Source organism: Caretta caretta, chromosome 4, assembly GCF_965140235.1.
Source record: "Caretta caretta isolate rCarCar2 chromosome 4, rCarCar1.hap1, whole genome shotgun sequence".
NCBI classification, from domain to species: Eukaryota; Metazoa; Chordata; order Testudines; family Cheloniidae; genus Caretta; species Caretta caretta.
Window position 1 is genome coordinate 69,165,003 of NC_134209.1, and position 24,717 is coordinate 69,189,719.

The following is a 24,717-nucleotide window of genomic DNA, read 5'->3' on the forward strand; positions in this document are numbered from 1 at the left end:
TAAAAGTGAGTATTTTTGGACTGGATTTATCTCTCCTGTTGCTAGGAAAGCTGTGCAGACAAATCACTTATAGCACAACTGGGGGACAAAATTTTATTTTGATGAGTTCCAAAAAAATGAAAAATTTTAAAATGTTAATTTTAAATGGCTGTTATAGACGGTGAAGGCAGTTTTTTGGTTGGAAAGGTGTCATTTTGCCATAAAGTGTTTTCCTTGCAAAAATATTTAATTTATCCTTGTGACAAAATTCACAAAAAAATCAAGAATTTTGCTCCCATGCTGGAATTCTTGCTACAGAAAATTGTTCTCACTGGCAGGAAGAGAGGCATGGGCCCTGACTTCGCAGTGCTTTCGGAGCAGTTTTATACCTCTTTGCAGGGGAACCCTTAGCAATGTTCAGCCATAAGTGGCTCATGGCTACTGCTACTGGCCTAGGTAATGTGTTCAAAGAAAAGAAGGTGAAACTAGTGCTCCCTTATGTCCTAGGTGCTAGAACTGCCCCTTGGAAGACTGCTCTAATGTATGCTGTCATAAATATAAAGGGAAGGATAAACACCTTTAAATCCCTCCTGGCCAGAGGAAAAACCCTTTCACCTGTTAAGGGTTAAGAAGCTAAGATAACCTCGCTGTCACCTGACCAAAATGACCAATGAGGAGACAAGTTACTTTCAAAGCTGGAGTGGGGGAGGGAAACAAAGGGTCTCTCTCTGTCTGTATGATGCTTTTGCTGGGACTAGAGCAGGAATGCAGGTCAGAACTCCTGTAAAGAGTTAGTAAGCAATCTAGTTAGATATGCATTAGATTCTGTTTTGTTTAAATGGCTGATAAAATAAGTTGTGCTTAATGGGATGTATATTCCTGTTTTTGTGTCTTTTTATAACTTAAGGTTTTGCCTAGAGGGATTCTCTATGTTTTGAATCTGATTACCCTGTAAGGTATTTACCATCCTGATTTTATAGAGGTGATTCTTTTACTTTTTCTTTAATTAAAATTCTTCTTTTAAAAACCTGATTGCTTTTTCATTGTTCTTAAGATCCAAGGGTTTGGGTCTGTGTTCGCCTATGCAAATTGGTGAGGATTTTTATCAAGCCTTCCCCAGGAAAGGGAGTGTAGTGCTTGGGGGGATATTTTAAGGGGGAGAGACTTTTCCAAGTGGGCACTTCCCCTGTTCTTTGTGTAACACTTTAGTGGTGGCAGTGTTTAACCTAAGCTGGTAAGAATAAGCTTAGGGGATCTTTCATGCAGGTCCCCACATCTGTACCCTAGAGTTCAGAGTGGGGAAGGAACCTTGACATATGCCATGGACTGGACCAGTGCCAGGATTGTCCCAGAACTGGGGTGTTGAAAGGAGGATTAAGGCCACCTTTGCACTCCACCCTCTTGAACTGCCCTGGTTGAAGCTCAGGATTTGGACCATTCAGTCTGGACCAAATTTGTGAAAAATCCCTAATGCAGTCATTAAAGCATAATGGTTTACAAGGAAATACGTCAAAGCAAAGACTGATTACCTCAGTTCTAGCTGGAATGTCGATTCTGGGTGTGTATTGCTGAAAATGAAGGCCCTGGAACTGTTGATCTGCTTTGAAAGTTGACTTTGAAAAAATGTGAGGTCTTATGTTTATTGTCTGGCGTTTAACTTCAGATCAAATATGGAAAGCCTGGAAAAAAAAATTGTTTATTTCTAACTGGTAGCTCTGCAGATTCATCCTGGAATCTGAAAGTCAGGCTGAGTTCTTTCTGGCTCCTGTGTCATCAGCTTTAAAGATGCTGCACTCTGAACTTATTTAAGTTAGTTCTCTAGGTGATGAAACAGTCAAAATAGAATCCAGCTCTCGCTCGCTCTCGTAGCTGCTTTGGCTCTGCTATGCCAATGGAAGTAAAAAGGAGTAGATATTTTCTCCAGTCAGTAAAGTCTGAATACACATAGGGAGCAGATTGGTTGAATAAGAAGTTGCTGTTTTTTTACAAATCATAGTCAGTCTTCTGAGTAGAATGCCTCTTTAAAATATGAAATACTGTTATCCTAGTCTAATACGGGTCAGTGGTTTGAAAATGACTGTTGTATTCTAAAACTTATCTAATTAATTGAAATTTAAACTTGTCACATCTTTTTTTAAGGATGACATTGTAGTTGTGTTAAAACATCTGTCATCTTGTCATCTGTACGAACATTTTTTCTTAATGGTCAGCTTGCCACAGTTAATTAGTCTTTAGACATATGGACAGTTATAAAGCAATGTGACTTTGAAAATCCTTTCTAGTTACCTGTAACATAGAACTCTAGAGAGACAATGCACTCACTGGATATTTGTACCACAAAGCCCCTTCACAATGTGAGTTGTAGTTTGCACTTTGCTGAGGGAATACATGTTTCTCCATGGGAAACATTTCTTGTTTCTGTTATTATTTCCTATGTGTATGTTTCCACCACAGAACTTTGTATTGATTTTGACTAGAGATTGGCTCCAGCTGCAAAATGCAAATCCAGACCAGAATTTTGAAGCCCTTCCCACAACATCTGGGGTCCAGTCTGTCATTAGTGCCTAGAGTTTTTTGTGCACCTTAATTTCTGGGCGCCCAACTTGACATATTTTAAAGGGGGATTGATTTACAGAAAATACTTGCCTTCTGAAAACCAAGTCCCTTTATGTGTGGCCCAAATTGGCACCCACCATCCCTAGTCACTTTGAAAAACCTTGACCAGGATGAGTTCAGATTTATGATTTTGTCCATTATAAAAGTATGGGCTGTTTGCAAAATATAACTCTGATCCAGACTTGTACTTTGGAGGTGTTCAAAGCCCAAGTGGGTTCAGATTCAGGGTTTTGGTTCAGCCCCATCCATCTCTTGTTTTGAATGTTGAATGTGTACATACAGCCATATTGCATAATACAATGTGGTGCATATGTATGGGCCTGATTCTGCAGGGAGGTAAAGGCCTCCTGCAAGGTGCTGAACTCCCTCAAGTCTTCCTGACTTCAGTGTGTATTGAGTGCACTGACCACCTTGCAGAAGGCACATCAGCTACTTGCAAGATTGGGCTTTCTGATGTATTTGCCATAAAGGCAGACAGAAAAGTAGCAAAATCTATAATAATTCTTGTCCGTTCACGGAGGTCCAGGAACTGAGACTAGGTGGTATTGAAAATATCTAAACTGATCAATATTTTGAAAGATGTTCTTTCCTTTACAGCAACAGTTCATTTGCCCTTTTTACATATATGATGATTCCCATTTCACAAGAATTAATTTCTTTTCATATCGGAATCAGTTTTGTAAAGTCTTTGGCTATGATGTTATGAAAATAGATAAGTCCCTGTGATGGACTGTTGACCCCACACTTGCCCTGAAGGGGTTAATGGAGGTCAGATGAGCCAATTAACCTATTAGGCTGAAGGATGAGAGGAGAGCCCTGATTAGGGAAGTTTACCTCTGCAGGAACAGGCATGGCTTCTATAAAGCCAGGGAGCGGATAGCAGGAAGGAGGCTGCGGGGAGGTAGTCTCTAGTCACTTCTTGGGAGAAGTGTTTGGAGGCTATTAGAGACAAGTAGCCCACAATTGCTTCTTGGGAGGAGGGAGTAGAAAGGCCTGCAAACCCCAGGCAGAGGGGAGTGCCAGGATAGGAAGCAGCCTAGGGAGTAAGCAGCAAGATTGGGGACTGAACAGACCTTGGCTGCATGTTGTAGGGTCCCTGGGCTGAAACCCAGCATAGAGGGTGGGTCCAGGGTCCCCCATCTGCCACTGTGGAAGTGGCACTGTTGGGACAGTGAGCTGGAAGACTGCCTGGGTCTCTGTGGGAGTGATAGACTTCAAAGGACTATATGCCAGAAAGCGGGGGAGGGGGTGGGAACACTGAATGACCTGGCTGCAGGACCAAGCACAAAGAGGCCACAGCAGCTCCTGGAGTGAGAGAGGGGCTGCAGACAGTGACAGAGGAGAAGGGATGGTGTCATGCAACAGCAGGAAGGGGCATCAACCTGGGCTATTCCCCAGAGTGACCAAGGAGAAGGTGCCATCCTAGCAGTGAGTGGAGCACCCTGTGAAAATCCCCCAAAACAGAGACCGATGCTAAATTTAGGCCTATAATTAATTTTATCCAGACAATAACCCCGTCTCCAAAAATATTTTAATGTATGTATTTGAAACTATACAGCTGGTCTGTCTTCACTTTCCTGTATTCTCTAATGGATTTTTAAAACATTCATGAGAATGGAGAAGGGATTAATTGTTGTTGTAAGGGGCCACCAGACCACACCACGGGCAGCATCTGTTTTAATGTTGTCATTGATACCCTTTTATTTTTAAGAGAGTGGTAGGACCTGCATAAATTCCAGCAGACAAAAGATCTCCTCAATGGTTTGTGCAGAAATAGTCAGACCCTCCCATGGCACTGTTTCCTCCCTATTTGGGGACCAAAAAATGGCTCTTTTCTGAGTCCGGGACCCCTGTGTGCGGGTGGGGATGAGGCTGGACCTGGTGCAGGGCAGGGGGCACAGGTTCTGTCCAAGCACCTGATGAATACTCAGTAAAGCTAATATCTGCAGTCCCTTCCATGCTGTACAACCCTTCTCTCCTCCCTCTCCCCGTGCCCCCAAGAGGGGGAGGGGTGTTCCAGAAGCAGCCACAGGCTAGGATGTCACTGGCACCATGAATTAATTAGAGTTGTGTTGCTAGGGAGCAGGAGAGGCTCCAGATGGTGTGGAGTCACAGGGCCTCCATGCTGACAGCCCTTTCCTCAGGCAGACCTCAGAAATCTGGGCAGATCTTGGGAAATCTGTGGGCTCCTGGGGCTGAACCTCTTACTTCTGTGCAGAGGGTCCTATTCCTGCTCAAGAATTCAGAGAAAAACCTGTGAGGTTCTCCCTCCTGGCTCCTTGAGACAGGTTTTAACAGACAAAGCGGTGTTTGGGGCAATGTGATTAAATCCTTCAGTGAGCACAGGAGGATATTTTCCCATGATAACCGTAATTCAATTTTGTGTGAAGCTGCAGTCTCCCCAGCACCTGATCAGCATGTCACAATATTGCCATGTAATGCAGTGATTCTTCTCTTTGAATCAAGCATTCAGCATGCAGCCTGGCTGCTGTATAAGAGATCCATGACAAAATTACAGAACACTCTCATAACTACTTTTATGAATCAAGCCCTGAGCCTTTGTACTCCTTCACATACACTCTAAAACAGGCACTGTCATGAAATGTTTTGGACATTGAAACAGTTTGCCAAATGCCGGAGTAACACAACACAATAAACAGATTAGCAAAAGGGAATCATGATACTCCGAAAAATGCTTAATACACTGCATGTCTGATATTAGACTTGAAGAGTCAGATTCTCAGCTGGTGTAGATCAGCAGAGGTTCATTGACCTCCATGAATTTACACTAGTTGTGAGTGTGGACCTAAATTTGTATATTCCTTCCTCCCCATAGCATGATCTGTGAGCCCTGCTTGTAGAGATTGAAGATCGTGCACATTTTGTTAGGATCATGATGCAAACTTCGGATCAGACACTACAAGGTACTAAGCACCTGCAATGTTCATTGATTTGTCCTGGCTCAAAGAGCTGCTGCTTAGCACTTCTCTTTATTTGGTCCATAATCAGGCACACTTCCCTCCAGCAGCACTGAGAGTCAGGACAAATCATTAAAAGCTGGCTAACACAATCTCAGAGCTCCTCTTTAGACCTTGATGGACACGTTATAGCTGTTTTTCATTCCATACAGGTGATGGAGGTTTCCCTATGAAATCATGTTTGATGATATGCATTCTAAATTACTATACCCCTGCAGAGTTGAGGTATTAACAAGGTTTATAAGATCTTCATATTAGTGATACCAGAGACATTTGGCATTCAGACAATGTTTCAGATGTGTAGATAGATCTGGTGATATGTTACCCTGTAGCCTCAAAGTCTGTAAGCTGCTGCTTGCATGCTGTAGTTTATTTAATATAGTTATCAACCACAGAATACCTTTAATGGAAGCAAGGATATTAATATACAAAGAATCACAGCAATTGGAATTGGTATATATGTTAATACCTGTCTACTCACACAGTCAGTGTGTTTGCATGTGCAGTTATGGGGTTGGCCCTGCATATTAGGGTCTAGGTCAATGTACATATTTTGCACAGGGACCACAGCCTCCATCCTTTTAAACATTTGACTCTAAATATGGAAGAAAATCCTGCTTTCACTTTGCCAACTCTTCCTGTCTGTACTGATGTTCTGCTTATCTGTGGCAACACAGTATTTGCAGGTGTACTCTCAAAATTTGTATGGCCTACACATGTATTTTCCCAAGACAAAATAATAAAATGCTTTCCTAGCACAGAGGTCAGGATACTTATCAATAATTCATGAAGCATAAGGTGAAAATCAAATATAACAGAGATGGGAAAAACTAATATCCTAGATCCAAGTACTCCTGAACTTCAGTAAAGCTAAGCTTGAGAGCTGTGCTTTGCAGCCCACTTTGCTCAGGCCCAAGTCTAGAATAATTAAGAAAAAAGTCCCCATGCCAATGTCCCATGTAATCCATGTCAGGTACTATAGCAACTTGAGTCTTATTGAAGCTTTTGTGTGTGGAATCTTACTAGTGCTACAATATGCAGCTCAATATATAACAGCAGGTGATTTACAGTTGAGTTGAATTGCTTTACTGCATTTATTATGTCTTCACCTCTCCACAGTGGAATTAAAACTATGATTTAATCAGTTGCTGATCTGAAGTATATACATTCAGATAAAAATCCGTCCGATCTCTGATTTCGAAAAATAACATTCTCCTTATATAAGGTATCCTTTTTTGCAATGCACAACTCATCTAGGCCTCTCTGTCTACAGTGCAACTTTAGAGAAGCATGCTTAATGGCTTCAAGCAACCTTCATACTCCCTAGTTTGGGGGTTGCTGGGCACCCAGTGAATCAGAAGGAAAAATGCAAAGTACTACAGTTAGGAAGGAGTAATCAACTGCACAAATACAAAATGGAAAATGACTGCTTAGGAAGGAGTACTGCAGAAAAGGATTGAGGGGTTTGTAATACTGTTGCCAAAAAATGTAAACATCATTCTGGGATGTATTAGCATTCAGAGTTGTAAACAAGACACAAGAAGTAATTCTTCCATTCTACACAGCACTAATAAAGCCTCAGGTGGAATATTGTGTCCAGTTCTGGGTACCACACTTTGGAAAGATGTGGACAAATTGGAGGAAGTCTAGATGGGAGCAACAAAAATGATTAAAGGTCTAGAAAACACGACCTACAAGGAAAGATTGAAAAAAAAAATTGTTTAGTCCGAAAGGGGACAACTGAGGGGGAACATAAGTCTACAAGTACATGAAAAGCTGTTATAAAGAGGAAGGTGATAAACCTTAACTACTGGGGACAGGACAAGGAGTAATTGGTGTAAATTGTAGCAAGGGAGATTTGTTAGATATTAGGAAAAACTTCTGAACTTTAAGAGTAGTTAAAGACCTGGAACAGATTTGACCTAGAGACTTTGTGGAATCTCCATCACTGCGGGTTTTTAAGAACAGGTTAGACAAACTTGTCAGGGACAATCTGGACTAGATGGGGGACTGGACTAGATGACCTATTAACGTCCCTTCCAATCCTACATTTTTATGATTCTATAAGGTGCAGTTCAAAGCTCCCTTTAAGTTGCAAAGCAGCCCACAGACTCTTGTGTATGATCTTCAGAACTCATCTTCCTGATCCATGGAAATCCTTTAAGTTTCCAGGAGATAATGCATTCTGAATTGAGGGAATCCATGATTTGGAATTTCCCAAGCCACCAGCTACTGTTTGGTATGTCACATTTCCCTTTACGTCCAAAAAGTGGCCTATTAAGTTTGTGACTCTTATTTGTTTTAAATAAACACAAATGCAAAATTTTCCTCTAAGATTATGCTACTTAACAGACACCTATGTACTTGTTAACAAAGGCCTCATTCTCCCCTATGTGGGAGTTATCCATAGTGGGAGGGAGAGAACTGCACCAATTCTGACTTGCAAACTTTCCTAGGAATTCTTCTGTTTATGGAGGTAAGCTTTTCTCCCTCCCTTTGGAAAAAGCAAGAAGTTCATTCCCTGAACGTACTGATTTCCAGAGGTCTGCATAATCTTGGGGATCTCAATTACTTGTAAACACCATGTGTGTGGACACACTGTGCATCTGCACTAGCTTTGGACCCTGGTGTTCCTGGACAGTGCACCTCCACTGAGGCCACTCAGAGAGAGGTTGCCAGGCGTCCAGTTTTTGACAAAACACCCGGTCAAAAAGGGACTCTGGCAGCTCCAGTCAACACTGCTGACTGAGCCGTTAAAAGTCCGGTCAGCAGCGCAGTGGGGCTAAGGCAGGCTTCCTGCCAGCTGTGGCTCCGCCCAGCTCCTGGAAGCAGCGGCATGTCCCCCTTACTGCTCTTAAGCATAAGGGCAGCCTCAGCCTTGAGCCCCCTCCCATACTCTGAGCCCCTTGGCTTCACCCCCCAGCCCAGAGCTCCCTCCTGTACCGCAAACCCCTCATCCCCAGCCCCACCCCACAGCCTGCTCCTCTAGACTGAGCCCTCACTCTACCAACCCCCAGCCCAGAGCCCCTTCCTGCACCCCTCATTTCTGGCCCCATGCTGGAACCCACACCCGTAGCCAGAGCCATCACTCCCTCCTGCACCCTAACCCCCTGAGCCAGCCTGGTGAAAATGAGTGAGTGAGGGTGGGGGAGAGCAAGCGACAGAGGGGGGGGGGGATGAAGTGAGCAGGAGTAGAGCCTCAGAGGAGGGGCGGGCAGGGGTAGGGCAAGGGTGTTTGGTTTTGTGCTAGTAGAAGGTTGGCAACCCTACTCAGAGTAAGTCACCCACCACAGTTTTTTTTTTGGAGTTCCATAGTACAGATATAGTACAAATTGGCGGGGGCGGGGGGAACAGCTGGAGGCTATGATAACTTCTCTTCCCCCCCCACCCTGGCTACAGTTTTTGGGGAAAAGAAATTAGAAGAGAGCCCATGGCTCCCCTGTCTATTTTTTTGACTGAGGATCCCTGTGAATAACAATCCTGGTTGTTTATTTTATCCACTACATTTTTTGCCAGATAGCCACGAGGCAAACTTCTTTGCAAAGGTTCCCTTGAACTGACATTTTACCAGCTATGGATCTTTATATTTCATTACCTCCTCCACTAGCATTAAAGTTTGTTTCCTTCAGAGAAAAGCTTAGTTTCCTGGAAACTGGCATTTCTCTTGGCTCATGATCCCCTGCCCAGATGTTAAAACTTCCTCTCTGTTTCTTCAAATGTGTCTTGTAGACTACTGAAGCTTGTCTAGGGACCCACAGGATCTTCACATAGGACTCCACACAGCTTATGCTTCATTCAATTTCTTTCTTACCTCCTCAAGTTATGCAGTATAAATAAAACCAGAAAAGTTAGAACTTAATATGGCTGGTGACACCCTTAATAGACATTGATGCCTAATAGCATTTCAGTGAGGAATTTTGCTCGAAAAATCAGTCCAAATGCAAGTGTGCATCACAGATTAGTGACAGCATGGAAAAGGGAGACAGGTAACTACAGCATTGCCAAATGCCAGTGCTTTCAGCATCAAAGAAGCTCATGAAAAAGTACATTTTGATTTGCATGGGTTTGTATCCTGGACATTTGGTTTGGAATTTCCACTTTGATTTTTAGGTTAGGACACCCCTAAAGCTCAAAACAAAATTCAGCCAACAATGCTCAATTTCACCTGATTTTCTATCCAAACTCCTACATTTTAGCACTTTGGCTCCAGATCTGAACTTTGCCAAAGCAAAACCCTGGAGTCAGACAAGAATTTTGAGAACATTTGCAGCTTTGTTTAGATCTGAACTTTGAATTTCAGGTTCAACCCTAGCTTCCAGAAATCAGCCCAGGTTTGCACAATGCTGTTCTCAGATTCTCTTGAAAAAGGTACAAACTTTTTAATGACTTGAGCTGAGTTTCAAGTTTGTTATGGAATTTGAAAACTAGGCAAGGTTGGCAAGGTTTTAGGGTTTGATAAGAACATTTTTCACAGCTCTGCATTGGTCAGTGCTTGAGACATGAAGTGAGTTTCTTGAAAAGCAAATATTTTCCAAATTTTCAAGTATGTGTTGTGGGAACAACAGGCAGTTTCACCTTTGTTACAGCCATATTCTTGTCTGCCAGAAATAAAGTGGCTGAACAGATCACTAGTACCTCCAGAAAAATTTCAAGTGGAAAAAAATTTCTTCTGGGTTCCTTCTGCTGCTGACCCTATGCTTGTAATGTGTAACTTTTTGGCATCTTCATCCAAAACTGTAATATGTAGGGGAGATGCCATTATAAATGAATCTGAAGGACTCCCTTTCTCTGCACTCTTCCCAGCACATATGGGGAAATAAAGATACCATGCAGTCTAGTTGAGGTATACACATTCTTTGCAATACACATGTTTCTTGGATGCCACATGTGACAGAACACTTAGCAGCATATTTCCATGCAGCTGTCACAGTCTCTTCAGTTCAGTCTATGCCAAAATTCTGCTTCCAAGTTGAAAGAGGCTTTATTTATGACTTGATTTAAAACTGTACTGAAGATTAAGAGTACTGAGTAATTTAATGGTAAAAATCCAAACAGCATAGTTACAAACTCCCATCCAGACAAACCAAACCAACTTTTAGCAGGACAAGAAATACAGAATTAAATACAGAATTACCCTCCAAACATTTGAGATTCACAGTAAGGTACCCATACACAGCCTTAAATCTGTGCCTACAATGAGGCCAGCCTCCCAGTTTCCTTCTTTATTCCTTTCATACCTACTAGGATACATTTGCTATTTTTGGATCCATAATGTTTTAAGAGGAACTTAAGTCTAACTGATTGCAGATATTTTACATTTTGGGGGAAAAAACCTGTCCTGATACATGACAATACCATTTCCATCCTCCAGCCTTCCATTCCTTACCTTCTTTCACAAAGCCTTTAGTTTGTCTAGCTGGATGTATCTTCAGTTTAGATCAGCTGGTTCTTCTTCAAGTGATGGTCCCTATTGTAGGCCACTTTGGGTTGTGCGCGTGCATCATGTGCCTGGAGCTGGAGAATTTGAAAGTAGTGTCTGCTGGTCCATGCATGTGCTCTAGTTCATCTTGTGCCTCTGTCCGAAAAGATAAAGAACTGGGTGGACCAACTGTCTGTAGAGTTCCTTCTCACTGACATGGTTAAGGCTAAGACTTTGTCATGGATATTTTTAGTAAAAGTCATGGATGGGTCACGGATAAAAAAGAAAAATTCACGGAAGCAGTGCCCTGTCCATAACTTTTACTAAAAATATCCGTAACAAAATGGGGATCTGTGGGTCCCCACTCTGCCTGAAGCGGGACAGCTGCTCAGGGGATAGGAGCTGCCTGCAGTAGCTGGAGGCTGCGGGGTACCGCCACCACCCGCAGCTCCAGAGGCTGGGGCAGCTGGGAGCTGCAGGCCTCCCCCAGTGGCCGGGAGCTGCAATGCTCCCCACTGCTCTCAGCAGTTTGGAGCTCCGGGGGCCACCACAGCTCCCTGTCCCATGGGTGGCAGGAGACCCTGCAGCTCCCAACTAGCACAGGCTGAAATCATGGAGGTCACTGGAAGTCATAGATTCCGTGACTTCCACGACTTCTGTGACTAAATCATAACCTTACACATGGTCCAGATTGGAACCTTCAGTGTCCGTAGCTTTAGCTTCATCCTACAAAATAAGAATTAGATCCAGTTTTGTAATTAGTTTTTACAGTCTACAGTTTAGTGTCTTATAGATCTATTAGTGCAGTAGTCACCATCCAGTCGATCGTGATCGACTGGTCGATCCTAGAGGATCTCCCAGTTGATGGCGATTTCTGGCGGCACAGCGGGGCTGCTGCTAAGGCTGGCTCCCTGCCTGCCCTGGCTCCACGCCTCTCCCAGAAGTCCCAGAGACGGGGCAGGGGTCTCCCTCCAAGTGCTGCTCCTGCCTGCAAGCACCACCCCTGCAGCGCCCATTGGCTGGGAATGGGGAGCTGTGACCAATGGGAGCTGCGGGGATGGTGCTTGCAGAGAGATGCAGCTCATGGAGCCACATGCCCACCACCCAGAGGCCACAGGGGCACGTTGGCCCTTTCCAGGAGTGGCGTGGGGCTGGGATAGGCAGGGAGCCTGCCTTAGCCTCACTGCGCTGCTGACCGGGAGCCACCCAAAGTAAGTGGTGCCTGGCAGGAGGCTGCACCGCAACCCCCAGCCCTGAGACCCCTCCCAGAGCCAGCACCCATTCCTGCACCCCAACACATTGCGCCAGCCGGAGCCCCTTCCTGCACCCAAACTCCCTCCCAGAGCTTGCACCCCTCACCCTTTCCTGCACCCTAAACTCCTGTCCCAGGTTCAGCCCAGACCCCCTCCCACACTGCGAACCCCTCAGCCCCAGCTCAGAGCCTAGACCCCCTCCCGTACCCCCACCTGCTGCCCCAGCCTGGTGAAAGTGAGTGAGGGTGGCAGAGAGCAAGCAATGAAGGTGGGAGGGGATGGAGTAGGCAGGGCTTTGGGGAAGGGGCAGGGCCTCGGGTAAGAGGCAGGGTCAGATCCTGGGTTGCCCTTAAATTCAAAAAGTGAACTTGGGCATAAAAAGGTTGGAGACTGCTGTATTAGTGTATAGTCTTTTGGGGAACTGCCCCTGGTACCAGGCTGTTCTTGTACTGGACTGTGCCTAGGATTCTAGGCTTCAAACTCTGTGCTTCCTCCCCAGGATCCTTCTCAGTCAGCTATGGCCACCAGTGCTGTCTGTACTGCCCTGGGGGAGCCCAAATTACAATTAGGAGCCGTATCTGAGATGGGTAGGAACTTCATCTTCACAAATGGCTCAAGGAGAACGCCATGAGATCCTAATCAGATCCAGACCAGGTACCCCCTGTACATCAGCCTCATTCAGCAAGGCTTGAGCCTCCTGCTGCAAAGTCTGACTCTGGTGTGGGAGAATCTTACCCCCCCCTCCACCCCAGACCCCACAGTGGGGTCTTAGGAATCCAGGAAGCACTCTTATAAGCATGAGACTAAGTCTTCCTCTAAATCCACTTTGAAGAAGTTCAATTTGGCTCTAAACAAGCCCATCAACTCAGGATGTCCTAAGTCCTCATGGGCCAAGTCCAAGAGGCACAAAAAGAAGCCCATAAGTGTTGTGATCTGTCAGGACTGGCTCCTTGGCACCTCCCAAACCTTGGGATCCGTCACCACCAACAAAGTCCGATCATTGTCAACTTCAGGCACCTTCTTCCTCACCAGCTCCAGTAGCTTGAACAAGTAGAACCCCTCAATCTGAATCAGTTGCTGCCCCACAGGACATTTTCACTCCCCCAGATCCAAAATCTTTTTCTTTGGGCCCCTCCGTCTCCAGAGAGATAACACTATTGAGAGAGTCAGCTGCTGGAGGGAGTTTGTTGCCCACCCCATGCATAGAATGCAGCTTCCCTCCAGTGGCACCAATGGTACTGCCACTTGGCCAGAAGTCAGCCTTCTTTTCATGGGGAGATTTCAAATCACCTCACGAACCTTTCCCCTCCATCCTATATAGCATCCGCTGCCCAAAAGAACTGCAACCTCTGCCTCAGCGAACTCAGAGCTATTGGTACCCCCATGCCAGGGCTACTTTGTCTTCATGCATCCATGGACCACTAGATTCTGGAAAGGCCCAATCAGAACCTTCCTACCTATTCAGAAGCCCTACTCCCCAGTGGGACCTAAACCTTGTTCTCTCAGTACTCACAAGGCCCCCCCTTTTGAACCTTTGGCTTCTTGCTCCACATTTCTCCTTTCCATAAAGGTTGCTTTCCTTGTAGCCATCACGTCAGCTAGATGAGCTGGCAAGCTTGGAATGATGGCAGATGCTCCATAAGGATAAAGTTTCTTTGCATCTACACCCCAAATTCATTCTAGAGTAGTTTCAGAATGTCACTTTACCCAATCAATTCACTTACCTGTGTTCTTCCCAAAACCACACGCTTCTGCAAAGGAATAAAAACTCCACTCCTTCAATTTTTGGTGGGCCTTGCCTTTTTACCTGCAAAGAACAAAACCAATCAGAAAATCCCTGTTGATTGCTATAGCAGAAAGAGTCAGGGGACACCATCTCCAAATGGATCTCTGGCTGCATTCCACTCCACCAGCTAGCAAACCACCCCCTCTCCCCAACCCCCATGTGGTAAGAGCTTATTCCACCAGAGCACAAGCAACACCTATAGCATCACTTCAGGAGGGACCCCTCCTTGACACCTGTAAAGTGATAATGGGGGCCTCCGTTCATACGTTTGAGAGACATTAAGCCCTGGTGCAGAACTCCTCTGCTGATGTCTCCTTTGGGACAGTGGTACTCCACTCAGCTCTCTCTTCATCCTCATACCTGCCTTCTACTTAGGTACTGCTTGTCAGTCAGCCACAGTGGAATACAATAGGGACCATCACTCGAAGAAGGTTAGCATCTTCCTATAATAAGTCTTAATGACACAATTGTGCACAGCGTATCCTCAAACATGAAGAGTCCCATTGACTTCATTAGTACTCTGCATGCATTTGGATCATGTGCAATATTGGGCTCATAGATGCCAGGTCAAACTGTATACCCTTAATAGTAAACACTCTATGGGAACAAATCACAGGTACATAATTATGATCTCCTGCTGTGACAGAGCTCTTATGTTTTAACTGCATTGAAGCATCATGGTAATTACTTGGCTACATTAGGTCACATTTTGTAAAGAATTGTATTGATAATACAGTGATAAATGTATCAGTATACCACAAAGAGGTCTGTCAGGAGCATTTACAGCTTCCATTTCCCAGGGACATGTTCATCAAAGGGCTAACAAGTAGATACTTTTCATTTTGGAATTTTAATGAATAAAATTGCACTATCATTCTGCTGCTTAAAATGGAAACGTCTATAAATAATTAATCATTCTAGTGATAGCTACAAACTACAGTTCATAGATGCCATTTTTATCTAAATAGGAGATACCGTAGTTAACAGTATATTTCAGTATTTTGTGTAGTGCCAGTTTTCTGTAACCACTAACTCAGTTGATATCACTTTAATGGTTTGTTATTGAGATGCTTCTAAATAATAAGGAAGCAGAAAACTACTTGGCATTAATTTTGGATGAACAGGAAATCTCCCCTCTTATTGCTTTATTGGACAGGGCTGCTTGAAGAAATGGAAATTCCATCCTGTGGCCCAGATCCTGAAAGTGGCTCTCCAGGAGTAGATCCCTGATAAATCAGTGGGGCTCTGCAGCAGTCTACCTGAAGGAAACAGCGTGCAGGATCAGGGCCTACTTTGCTAGCAATCTACTGTATGGACATGAGTCCATGCCTCAGAACAAACAGGGTCATGGTGGCAACAACTATATTAATTAAGCAAGGAAAAAAATCTCCCTGCAGTTATGTAGCTCTGTTTTCTAAGGAGAGTTAAAGTGATTTGAATTCTATGGTTAGAGCTCCACACTTTGAGAGTTCTCCAGACACATTAAAAAGTTTGATTCACCTTATCCCAAACTCAGCTTGTTTTTACTCTGCAAAATAAGTAAATGCAAACACTTGTGTTGTGACCTAACTCTCTCAATCAGTGTAAAGCATCTTAAATTTAAAAACACTGCATACATGGTCATTATTCTCAACCCCCGATTTACCTATGCGACTCAAGATTTGTCTGATTCATAAAAATGACATCTTACAGGTATAAAGCAAACCTTTTACATTTATTGAGTGAACATTTTAGTGGTCTCAAGGTTATATTTTCTTAAACTGCAGCAGGACTCTGAGTTTTTCATTGTTTGAAATTGATAGTTATGCATATTACCATATCCTTTTTGGAACCTGAATCATAATAAATGTATGAGCCATTTATCAATTTATTCAGTAATGTGTCTGCTGCATGGATTTAACCACTTTTGCCCGTGCACAAATAGTTACATCTTGTATTAATTTTGATGGAATAAAAGGCCCAAAGAGTCACATGTTAACATAACTCAGTCACTGTCCAACATGAAACAACTTTATACAAGACTCAGGGTCTGGTATACAGAGACCTCAGCCTACTTGGCAAACACCATTAAAATCTCTTTTAACCTTATATTAAAGATACTGAAAAGGAAGAAAAACAGTTAAATCATTTGAAATGTAAAGTATTAAATAAGGCAATCATTTTAACAACATCCCCTTTTCCCTTTATCTGGAGAATTTTTTTTAAATGAAAACCCCTCATGTCTGAGGGACTCTTAGGGGTATGGCTACACAGCAAATAAAAACCCATGGCTGGCCTGTGCCAGCCGATTCAGGCTTGCAGGGCGGGTCTGTTTCATTGCTTTGTAGACTTCCGGGCTCAGGCTGGAGTCTGGTCTCTAGGATCCTGCAGGGTGGGAGAGTCTTTGCTATGTAGAAATACCCTTAGTTGCTATTAAAGCTAGACGACAAATACACATAAGAAGGAGAGAGAAAAATAAACAGCAAAGATAGAAAATGTAACTTCTGCCTCTGGTGTTGACTCTCACATGTAACTTCACTGCTGGAAAAACACAGGCTCAGCACATTGTGTTATCAGCTTCTCTGAGACCTGGCAAACTTGTACTAGCATTGAACTGTTTAGGATATTGCTTTTAGCCGCCTCTTTCTGGTCACAGGCTTACAGCCATGTTGTAAAATATGCAGGCTTGACTGGCTAAGTCAGATTCTTATTAGACAGTATGTTGGGACTTCACTTACCATGCTGGTGCCTCCTGCTGGGCATCTTGGGGATTAGCTCTGCAGGTCAGCATGCCCTCTCCAGAAGGTGCCTCACCTGCCGTCATGTCTGCTCCCAGACCCCCTCCCCCACATCACTCCAAAGACTGCAGCATCCTCTTCATGGCACAGCCTCCGGGGGTCCTGCTGTCAACTGTCCAGCCACTTCCAAGTGGTGGGGAGCCAGGCCCACCCACTACTCTGGTCCTGACCCAGGGACCATGTAGATGGCAGCCACGTGCAAACACCTCAGTACATTTTCCTGGGCCACTTCCCCACAACCTTCTTCACCCTTTCCTCAGGGCCTCAGCATGCCAGTCCTAGCAGCCAGCCTGGAGCTCCCTCTCGTTCCCCTGTTCCTACCCAGCACTGCTTTGTCCTGGGTGGTAACTTCCATCCACTTGCAAGGCACCACTTCTTCCTCCTTGAGCTCCAGGGAGTAACTGATTCTGCTGTGCTATACCCTGCCCTGCTGCTCTTTTTATATGGACCTGCTGGGCCCTGATTGGCTGCTCCTCACAGCCCCTCTCCTATTGGCTGCTTCCTGTGCAGCCTCCCTAGGGCTCTATTAACCCCTTGCATGGCAGTGTGGGACAGACACTCCATCATAGACAGAAGGGAAAACGAGAGAAAGAGGAAATAAGGTAGGGAGAAAAAGAACACATTTTGGGAAGCAGGGATAGTCTCATACCCAGATGGTTTTTGGGAGGGGTGCTGGCAAAGGTGGGAATGTCAGCTGGGTCCCTCTTTCTGACCAGATCTGGTTAGGACATCTCTCAGGAGCAGGATGAAGAAAGCTTATGGGCCCGGGGGAGGTAGCAGCCATGGTGAAGAATCTTGCTCCAGAAGCCAGTTTTCCCCCCGCAAAGTTTTTCTTTAAGGACCCCAAAAGAGAGCGATGGATGGAATAGCTCTATCCCTTCATTGTTTTGTCCACCAACTAGACCTAATTTCTAACTCCCCAATTTTGGTAATTGATTTCTGGTTCTTTACTCCTCTTGTTTACCAAGCATGATCTTAACATAATCCTTGAGTTACATAAGTAAGACTGGTTGGCTAATTCAGCCTTTCTGTCTCCTGTTTGCATCTTTTCCCATCAACATGTGTTGTTATAGGTTAATACTGTATTAAATTTTATAAACTTTCACTCACTTTTCACAGCTGAGCTCACAAAGAGGGCAAATTTGTAGGCCCAATTGTCACAACATACATCATCTGATTCTGTTCCCTTTGTAGATGCAGTCTTACCTCCCATATGAAACATTCTGATATTTATTAACTCTTTTGTTGCTTTATCTCCTTCCCTTCTCTTTCCCCTCACAAGCATAACTCCTCTACTGCCACTTTAAATTAATATTTCAATGAAACCAGAATATATTGGATAAGAGCCTAGGTATGACTAGTCATTACTCACACACAGAGTCACTGAAGTCAATATGAAAAGGAGTACTTGTGGCACCTTAGAGACTAACCAATTTATTTGAGCATAAGCTTTCGTGAGCTACAGCTCACTTCATCGGATGCATTCAGTGGAAAATACAGTGAGGAGATTTATATACACACAGAACATGAAAAAATGGGTGTTTATCATGCACACTGTAAGGAGAGTGATCACTTAAGATGAGCTGTTACCGGCAGGAGAGTGGGAAGGGGGGAGAAAACCCTTTATAGTGATAATCAAGATGGGTCATTTCCAGCAGTTAACAAGAATGTCTGAGGAACAGTGGGGCGGGGGGGGGGAGGGGAATAAACAAGGGGAAATAGTTTTACTTTGTGTAATGACTCAACCACTCCCAGTCTCTATTCAAGCCTAAGTTAATTGTATCCAATTTGCAAATTAATTCCAATTCAGCAGTCTCTCATTGGAGTCTGTTTTTGAAGTTTTTTTGTTGAAGAATTGCCACTTTTAGGTCAGAAATCGAGTGACCAGAGAGATTGAAGTGTTCTCCGACTGGTTTATGAATGTTATAATTCTTGACATCTGATTTGTGTCCATTTATTCTTTTACGTAGAGACTGTCCAGTTTGACCAATGTACATGGCAGAGGGGCATTGCTGGCACATGATGGCATATATCACATTGGTAGATGTGCAGGTGAACAAGCCTCTGATAGTGTAGCTGATGTGATTAGGTCCTATGATGGTGTCCCCTGAATAAATATGTGGACACAGTAGGCAACGGGCTTTGTTGCAAGGATAGGTTCCTGGGTTAGTGGTTCTGTTGTGTGGTGTGTGGTTGCTGGTGAGTATTTGCTTCAGGTTGGGGGGCTGTCTGTAAACAAGGACTGGCCTATCTCCCAAGATTTGTGAGAGTGATGGGTCGTCCTTCATGATAGGTTGTAGATCCTTGATGATGCGTTGGAGAGGTTTTAGTTGGGGGCTGAAGGTGACGGCTAGTGGCGTTCTGTTATTTGCTTTGTTGGGCCTGTCCTGTGGTAGGTGACTTCTGGGTACTCTTCTGGCTCTGTTAATCTGTTTCTTCACTTCAGCAGGTGGGTATTGTAGTTGTAAGAATGCTTGATAGAGATCTTGTAGGCGTTTGTCTCTGTCTGAGGGGTTGAAGCAAATGCGGTTGTATCGTAGAGCTTGGCTGTAGACAGTGGATTGTGTGGTGTGCTCTGGGTGAAAGCTGGAGGCATCGAGGTAGGAATAGCGGTCAGTAGGTTTCCGGTATAGGGTGGTGTTTATGTGACCATCGCTTATTAGCACCGTAGTGTCCAGGAAGTGGATCTCTTGCGTGGACTGGTCCAGGCTGAGGTTGATGGTGGGATGGAAATTGTTGAAATCATGGTGGAATTCCTCAAGGGCTTTTTTTCCATGGGTCCAGATGATGAAGATGTCATCAATATAGCGCAAGTAGGGTAGGGGTGTTAGGGGACGAGAGCGGAGGAAGTGTTGTTCTAAGTCAGCCATAAAAATGTTGGCATACTGTGGGGCCATGTGGGTACCCATAGCAGTGCCGCTGGTTTGAAGGTATACATTGTCCCCAAATGTGAAATAGTTATGGGTGAGGACAAAGTCACAAAGTTCAGCCACCAGGTCTGCCGTGACATTATCTGGGATAGTGTTCCTGATGGCTTGTAGTCCATCTTTGTGTGGAATGTTGGTGTAGAGGGCTTCTACATCCATAGTGGCCAGGTTGGTGTTTTCAGTAAGATCACCGATGGATTGTAGTTTCCTCAGGAAGTCAGTGGTGTCTCGAAGATAGCTGGGTGTGCTGGTAGCATAGGGCCTGAGGAGGGAGTCTACATAGCCAGACAATCCTGCTGTCAGGGTGCCAATGCCTGAGATTGTGGGGCACCCAGGATTTCCAGGTTTATGGATCTTGGGTAGCAGATAGAATACCCCTGGTCAGGGTTCCAGGGGTGTGTCTGTGCGGATTTGTTCTTGTGCTTTTCCAGGGAGTTTCTTGAGCAAATGCTGTAGTTTCTTTAGTCAATATGCATTCAGGATGACATTTTCAAAAGCACCTAAGGGTATCTATACTCTGCAGTTATATACCTGCAGCTGGTCTGTGCCAGCTGACTTAGGCTCGCGGGGCTTGGTCTGTGCGACTGTTTAATTGCGGTGTAGATGTTCTGGTTCAGATTGCAGCCCGAGCTCTGGGATCCTCCCACCTCGCAAGGTCATAGAGCCTGGGCTTCACCCTGAACCCGGACATCTACTGGCAATTAAACAGCCCCATAGCTGGAGCCCGGCAAGCCTGAGTCAGCTGGCACGGGCCAGCCGTGGGTTTTTAATTGCATTGTAGACAAACTCAGTGAATTAGGAACCTAAGGCCCATTTTCAAAATTTACATAGACTGTGTCTACGCTGCACACTAAGCCCGGGCTCTGACTCAGGTTTGAGCCCAAGCCCTCCTTCACACAAATCAGTCTGGTTTGAGTCAGCAAGTACTCAGGACCCTGGTCCTAGAATGCTGTTTGTGGGGTGGGTCAGCACCAGAGTCCCGTATCCAAACCCTGTCATTTTGCAGTGTGGACTCAGTTCAAGCCACAGCCCCGATTCAGAAGGTCTGTGTCGTGAAGAATGGATGTGTTAGCACAGCTGAGAGACCCTGGTCCAGCAATTGTAAACCCAGCTTTACAATGCAGTGTGGACACACAAGCATGAAATTAGAAACCCCAAATCCACAAGCCTGGGTTTACAGTGCACTGTAGACTACCCTTAGGCACTTAGGATCTTTAAATCCCATTGACTTTCAGTGAGAATCAATGCAATATAGGCTCCAATGGCTAGATTTTCAAAGGTATTTAGGCACCTAAAAGCAGATATGTGTCTACTAAGTTTTACACAAATGATTTTCAATGAAGTTAGGCACCTGTCTTGCTCGGGCACTTTTGCAGATCCCGCTAGGAACTTCTCTGCATATTTAGGCACTGAAATAGTTTTGAAGATCTAGTCCAACATGCCCATCTGCTAAATAAAGATAAATAACTTTGTAAATCTGGGCCTAAGTCACTTTTAAAAATGGGACTTAGGTTCCTAAATTACTTAGGTACTTGTGGAAAATTTTATCTTTGGTCTAATTATGGTCATGTAAATAAGGATTTGCAAAGTATGGAAGCCTCTTATTTAAAAAGAAAATCTTGAAAAAATGCCAAAAATCCAGAGAAAAATAGTGGATTGGATTTTTATTTTCTTCTGTATTTACCTGTTTAATAAAAAGATACTTACCTTAGAAATCCCTAAAACACACGACATATTGTGCAAACAATTTTCCTGTGACAAGACTGCTTCTGCTTCTTTACAGCTGTGTAACCTGTATCTTTCTCTAAATTCTTTTTCACAGTAACTTAAAATGAATTAGATTTTGGTTCTTCCGAGTTATATAGGGAGTGTAGTCTGCTCCTAATAATTAAGGGTTCTATAACTCATATGGAAATTTGATTTCCAAGGGTTTGGCCACAAAGATAACATCTGGCTCCACCTGGAATCCTACAGAATTTAGTTTTAATTTAGGATCCAAAATTCATTTGATGCCTCCTCTTCTGAATGCAGACTATGGACTCATGGGAAAAAACAACATTGAGTGTCTCACAGCAATAATAATCCTTTTGTACTTTGTAGTCAGAACACAGAAATAATACAAAGGGACTTAAGGAGATTAGAAACGTGGGCAGAAAAATAACACAAAGAGATTTAGTTTAGAAAAATACAAACTGATATACCAGAAGAAAAAGAATCCAAAATGATAGCACCTGATGCTCTTTCAATAAAGGATATGTGTGTACTGGAGAATTGGACCATCACTAATTGAACCTGTGACCTTGCACCTCTGTAAATAGTAACGCTGTTGTGCAGCGGCATTAATTGTTCTTGTTTGGGTGCAGTTCCGCCCTATTTCCATATACGGCATCCTAGTCAAATGTGGATACCTATCCTACAGTGATCATTTCAGCTCTCTGAAGCAGTTGCTTTGTGGGGGTTTTGAATAGCCTGCAAGAAATCCAAGGGAATCATATGAAAAGTCAAACTCCCGTAATGCCTTAGGAAACACAGCCATTTGTATGGTATATTGGAAAAAAAATAGCTAAGATGAATTACCAGAATTCACTGCTATGAGAGACAATTTTCTACTGGTGGTCCTGAAATGTAACCAGGAAGCATTTCAGGTGACCCATGCAAGACAATGGTATGTCTTGGTAATATATCTGGGTAGCTAAAGACTAAGACCAGCATCTAATGGAATTCATGCTGCAAGTCTATTCATATTTCCTTCTCCTTCAGCCTGGAATAAGCAGTTGTGTGCACCATTCACTGGGCTCAGCCCTGCTTTTGGTCATGACTTTTACACAAACAGGTGGGATTGAGTTGTTCTTGGGTTAAGCAGCAGTGGCCACAGAACTTCCAAATGAAGACAAATTAGGCTCATGTGCTCAATAAGAGGGAGAAAGCTGTAAAGCCTTAATGCTGAAAGGGACCTTTGGATGATAGTGAACATTAGACCAGAATTTGCAATATGACATGACTGTAAAAAAGGAATACACTTTTTGGGTTGCATACAGTGAGGCATTACATTGCAGAGTAAAGAACTAATATTACTCAGTGACTCCATCTTGATCACAAGGAATGTAGAACTCCGGGATACAGTTAACGGATAAACCCCTGGGCTAAATAGCCTCAATTTCATGAGTGGCCACCTTGGGATGGGTCATATTATACTTGTCAATACCATGAAGTAAGAGCTTGCCTGGAAGTTGTTTTCTTGACATTTTAAATCCAATGAAAGGCTAGCATCAGAAACTGTGAAGCAATAATGGTTCTAATTTCACTGACTAATGGTATGCACAGGTGAGGGCTGGTTTAAAATGTTCTGTCTAAACTATGACTAAATGAAATTTTTCATAAAAAGTATCTGCATTCTGCATAAAAGTTTTACTTTTCATCAAAAAACAACACATCCAAAAGATTTCAGCTGAAAACCAAACACTTTAGATTTAGAAATGCTGCCACAGGACTGCACAGGAGTTACAGTTCTGCTGCTTCATGCTGCCTTTCATCTCTGTGAGTTGGATTCCACAGCCAGACTACATCTCCCATGATGCACTGCAGCCAGGGACTCCCATGATGTTCCGGTGCCACTATAAAGGAGGATTAATGCCTGGAGACCAGGAATTCCCTGGGTAGTGTAGAGTTGGTGTGATAGCTTTACACCACCCCTTTTTCTCAGACCCCCATGTGTGGCCAGGCTAAAGGAAGCATGGCCAGAGAGCAACTATTCTTGGCGGCTGGAATGACTCCTTAGTGCTATGAGCAGCTGATTGTAAATGTGAGCAGCCTTGAGACTGTTCTGATTCATACAGGGGGCTGAGCAGATTAGCCAGATCTGAGAATTGGATTCAGCAGGTTTGGAGTAAATATTTAACTTTGCTTATCCAGACTATAGTGAACCTTCTACATTTTTCATTTGATTAAACAGGATTTTCCCATCCAGAAGGCATGTTTGTCATGTGGGGGAACATGCCTCCCAGGCAAGGATGTTATGGGAATTTCTTGTTCATTCTTCCAATGTCTCCTTTCCAAAGGAAAGCTCTTCAGCTGTTACAAATGGTCATAGTTCAACTGAAGTCAATTGCAGCCATGCCAATTTTATACTAACCACGGATCTGCCCCCAAGTATCTAATTATCATATATGTACATGATGCTTCATGGTACAGCAGAAAATATAAAGTGTTCAAGAACTCAGGTTAACTTTCTTCTGCTCTTCTGATCTATTTTTAAGTTAATTTTACCAAAGCAATTATCCAAGACTAAATTGTCAGGATTGTTTGGAATGGGGGGACTAGTTCATGTATTAATATATCATTATTCTTTTTAATTAGACTTTTATACTACAGTGTTTATGGGCCATGTATTCATACAAACTTTTTTTTAAATTGTGTAAATAATGTCTGTACTATTAAAAAAATAGCAATGGATTGTTTTCAGTTGGGGTCCAATTTAGATCTCATTTATACCAGCATAACTCTAGAATAACTAGGGCTTCAAAAGATTGTTTTTTTTAAAGAAGCGCTGAGACCCCTTCTATAAAACTTAATAGTAGCTACAGGTGTTTAGACTCTTTGAATATAGGATAACAGAAATGCCTAGATACAATGATAAGAGGCACACTTGAAATGCCTAAGACTAAGAAATACATTAGATAACTCAAATTGTTATTTGGCTTTAGATGTGGTTTATTGAACTCTTAGGTATCAGTTTAGATGGGATTCAGCTGCTGGTGTAGCTGAATGAGTGCAAACCCCTAGAGTAGATAAGGAAAGCTGCCATTTTTCACCAGTTAAGTTTCCTGCATCTTGAACTGGGGTAAGCTCAACCGGTGCAATTAATGGCTTTTCTGGTTTACACTAAGTGTTTCCACCAGTGCATTGGTACCCATGCCTAATACTACTAGGCTGATTTAGGCTAATCCCAGGATAGATGTGGCCTTGTTAGAAAGGGGGAATAG

General features: G+C 43.6%; 2 long non-coding RNA genes across 2 annotated transcripts in view; one reads left to right on the forward strand and one right to left on the reverse strand.

The window, feature by feature from the left end:
- The window catches only part of LOC142071763 (uncharacterized), a 29,689-nt gene extending 15,636 nt beyond the window's left edge, over positions 1–14,053 (reverse strand). Inside the window, exons 1-2 of the long non-coding RNA XR_012667954.1 lie at positions 13,970–14,053; positions 10,960–11,148 (exon numbers count right to left, since the gene is read on the reverse strand). This is a non-coding gene — a long non-coding RNA (uncharacterized LOC142071763). The remainder of the gene's footprint in view (positions 1–10,959; positions 11,149–13,969) is intronic.
- LOC125635569 (uncharacterized) overlaps positions 1–24,717 on the forward strand; it is a 203,171-nt gene that overhangs the window by 42,734 nt on the left and 135,720 nt on the right. The window lies entirely within an intron of this gene.